We start from the raw sequence: 3,946 nt of genomic DNA, 5'->3' as shown, positions 1-3,946 counted from the left end.
GCAGAATAGAGACCACATGAGGTCACTTTTGTTAATATTCTGGAAAATAAAAATGCAAAAAAGTGACCTCATGAGGTCTCTTTTCTGCAAAAAAAAATTGGTGGTAAATGATAGCTTTACAGATGTCTACCTGTCATTTTGAGTCAATTCAATAAAATATATATAATCTAAATAGGTAAATCAAGCTCCAAGAGTTTTCACCAATCAATCAAACGACAACAACACATGTACTAAATATCCTTCAATCAATACTATACAAAAATCAACTTTAAAATGCTTTAAAATTAAGAGAGAAAACATACAAGTCATAATTTATGTAAAAAATTCTATTTTAGATAAGTTCAAAGTTACAAAAACACTTAATAATTAAAACTAACCACCACAAAGTACATAATTTAGATGTCTAATGCAACACTAGACTTTAACAGTACGATAATATGTTTGCCAAATGATCATCCTCATTATTGTTGTGCTCCTCTATCGCACCTCTTCATTGAACATATCCCGAGATTTTCTTCCTAGTGTGTGTAGCCTTGAATGTCTCAGCCTGAGTTATCGACCTCCCAAGTTCCTTTTCCTGCAAATAAAATTAATTTAGTTATTAATCAAGAATAATTAAATAAAAATAGTTTGAATAGTTCATCAAGAATAATACTACTGAGAAATTAGTTGGCAAAATTATACTAAGGATAGCTGATTATTAAATTACAACGACATACGAAAATATAACAAAAGTACAAAAATAACAGTTGGAATAACAAAAATATTGATATGGAATAATGGTGGCGTGCATACCACATTGCAACACACCTCCACGATACACCTACTATATTTCAACATAAATTCAAATAACTTAGCAGATCAAGAGTTATAGAACACATAGTAAGCAAAAATATATCAACTAGGCTTGAAAACTAATTTTATTCAGATACAAAATTAAAATTAAGTATCCCATTTAAAATATATTTATCAGTTTTTTGAAATTGGTAACTATCCATTTAAAATACAATTACTAGTTTTCTTATGGTACATTTTATTTCCTATTTCAGATTCCCCAAATGTTCATCAATAATCTTTTCTTCACATCAAAGTACTGGTTTGCCAACCATGTTTAATGTGTAGACACTCTTCCGAAAGAGAGACCTAATAGCACTCAAACACATGCTCCAGTGTATTGTTAATCACAGCAAATCGAAGAAAACAATCTACATTGCATCAAACTACACGGCTTATGCAAGCCTAAAAAATGCCTTGAACAAAATCTTATTTGACAACCAAGAAAATTAAAGTTTTTAACAAAGAATAATGATAATGAACATATAATAATAGGCTTGACAAGTGTTCGACATTTGGGTCAAGAAATTATAACAAGTATTTTCTATAAATTGCGACCTTGCTATACTATTCTCTCTCTTGAGCCGAGGATCTATCGGAAACAACCTCTCTACTTCTTCGGAGGTAGTGGTATGGACTGCATATATTTCACCCTCCCCAGATCTCACTATGTGGGAATATACTGGGTTGTTGTTATTGTTGTATTTGTTACAAATTGCACTATAAAAATACTGAGAAAATTAAATTAATCGAATAGAGGTTTGATAATCTTCTTACCAATAATGATGCCATTTTGAACTCCAACATCTTTCAAATGATGTTTCACTAGATAAAAAAATATTAACTTGTTAATTAACTCACAAGGAATAGGCTATATCCATAATTGTTAACATTCTAATGTCGAATTATCAACCAAGTGTTTCTTCTCAATTCTATGCAAGGGTGAGGCACCAACAAATTTGAGTATAAAAAGTTGTACAGAGGAACTTACATTGTTTGTACCTGATTAAAATTATATTTTACGTAAATATACAAGGTGTTGAACCCCTTCGTATTCTTAGTGTGTTTACTTTTTTATATCTTTAACCCATTACTGAAAATTAGGATTCTGCCACTGACACACATATAAGTTTTTACTCCATATAAACAAGACTTGGTTAATGAAAAGAGAGCTCTTTCACAAGTGAGAGCATTAAACAACTGAAAATATTTCTGTACTTTGTAAACTACTTAATAAGTTTCAAGATATTCTGAAATACATATTCATAATAGAAACAAGAACAATTAATACTCAATCAACATTACTTATCATTTTTCTTTTCCATTTCATAGTGGCAATAAAAATATGAATGAACATTTCTGCACTCATAACGTCCCACAAAATAAAAAGTGAGATTTCACTCCTCACCAACACCTTCCCACCCCCACACAGAAAGAAAAATAAATATAAAAGAAGAGATCAAGCAAATACTAATTCAAAGCTCAAAGATTGAAATGTTTTAAAGAAACACAAAACCCAAATACAAAAAAGTATCAAAATTATTGGGGTGATTGGTTATATGAATTTTCATGTGTCATGTTTAAGCCTACAAAATTAAATAACATTTTGGTACATTTTATCTAAATTTTGATTCAAAAGTCAAAATCAAACAAACAGATTGAAATGGAGTGAGTAATAAGTAACTTACCTACCAATAATCCTAATCAATAGTGAGTAACTTAGTAATAGCAAAAAAATCCGCAGCTAAAACAATAATTGCATTAATAGCTCTATCAACAAATTTCTCCATATCCTGCTTATTATCCCCATTAGGCCTACCGACACCACTTGAAAACCCACCCACACCACCTTCAAACCACAACCTCTCTTCATTTCCAAACCCACCCATCACCACCTCTCTCCGCCTACTTCCATTTCTCTTTCCAACCTAATTAGGACACCATTTTGCTGATCTATACTGGGCTAAGCACTCTCAATTTTTTGGCATACTAACAACAGTCATTCAATTTCATGTAATCAAACATATAATAAAGAAATAGAAACACAAGGAATTTCACCAGAATAGTTAAAATAATAGATAATTTAATGCCGGAAACCTAGCAATTAAAATAACAAGACGCTCAATGCAGATAAGTAGAAAAGATATTGAATATTACCGCACTCTCTGGTAGATCGTTATGATGGCGATTTGGGTGATTTGAGCAAAAGGGTTTTGAGATAAAAAGAGGAGGTGGGTTCACAACTATTTCAAGCAAATGGGAATTGAGGTTTTAATTTTTGTATTAAATATAAAAAGAAATTTGTATTTTAAAAAAAATTCTTGACCATTTTGACCAAAATAAAGAGACCTCACGAGGTGATTATTTATAATATCTTTTAAAGTAATTCTAAATATTTAGACGCTAGCTTTTTTTAGAATTTATTTTCAATCTCATAAAGTCACTATTATTATTTTATGATTTATTTTATCATTAATTGACCTTATGAGGTCTCTTTCTTCAAAAAGAAAATTAAAAAATAAATTAAGGAGATAAGCGATCATATGAGGTCTCTTATTTTTTGATCTATTTTTTAGGTCTCTTATTTTAGGTCTCTTTTTACAGCTTTTTTAGTAAGGGATACAAATGAATCCATGGGATGTTAGCCAAGTATCTATTGAGCCTCTCTAGGATGAGGCTTTGTCTTTTTAAGTATCTTTTTTAGTCTATGTATACTTATTTCCCTTGAAACCCAAGTCTACAAGGTTACACTAGTTGATACAATTCCAGAAGAGGGAGGTTCTAGAAAGGTTAATCCTATTTCCTCCAAAATTTTCAAAAGTTTTCTGGACATCATTATAGTCCCCCCAACTATCCAGCCATTATAACCAGAACTGGATATAGTAGGGGTTAAGGAAATAAGGAAATCCCAAAGAAGTTTCCTATCTTCTAGATTATTGTTAGGATAGACAACTATAAAAAAGCTAGTTTGTTGGAGGACTACTAACCTTTACAAAAACATGGATGGCTTGGTTGTTGATGGTTATGTCCCTAATGCTCATAGAGTCATCATTCCACATGATGAAAATCCCTCTCGAAGTACCATTTGCACTAAATTGGATGTCACACTGAA

The 3,946-nt window shown here is 31.0% G+C and overlaps 1 long non-coding RNA gene across 1 annotated transcript; it reads right to left on the bottom strand.

The window, feature by feature from the left end:
• Nucleotides 1-382: 382 nt before the first annotated feature.
• Nucleotides 383-3,082, bottom strand: LOC107841950. Its single transcript, XR_001665511.2, has 3 exons — nucleotides 2,992-3,082; nucleotides 1,612-1,659; nucleotides 383-577 (listed from the first exon to the last, which is right to left on the bottom strand). It is a non-coding gene; the product is annotated as an uncharacterized LOC107841950 (long non-coding RNA).
• Nucleotides 3,083-3,946: the final 864 nt, after the last annotated feature.

Source organism: Capsicum annuum, chromosome 9 (genome assembly GCF_002878395.1).
Source record: "Capsicum annuum cultivar UCD-10X-F1 chromosome 9, UCD10Xv1.1, whole genome shotgun sequence".
Taxonomy (NCBI): Eukaryota; Viridiplantae; Streptophyta; class Magnoliopsida; order Solanales; family Solanaceae; genus Capsicum; species Capsicum annuum.
The sequence above is the reverse complement of the archived record's forward strand: the minus strand, read 5'-3'. Positions and strand labels throughout refer to the sequence as shown.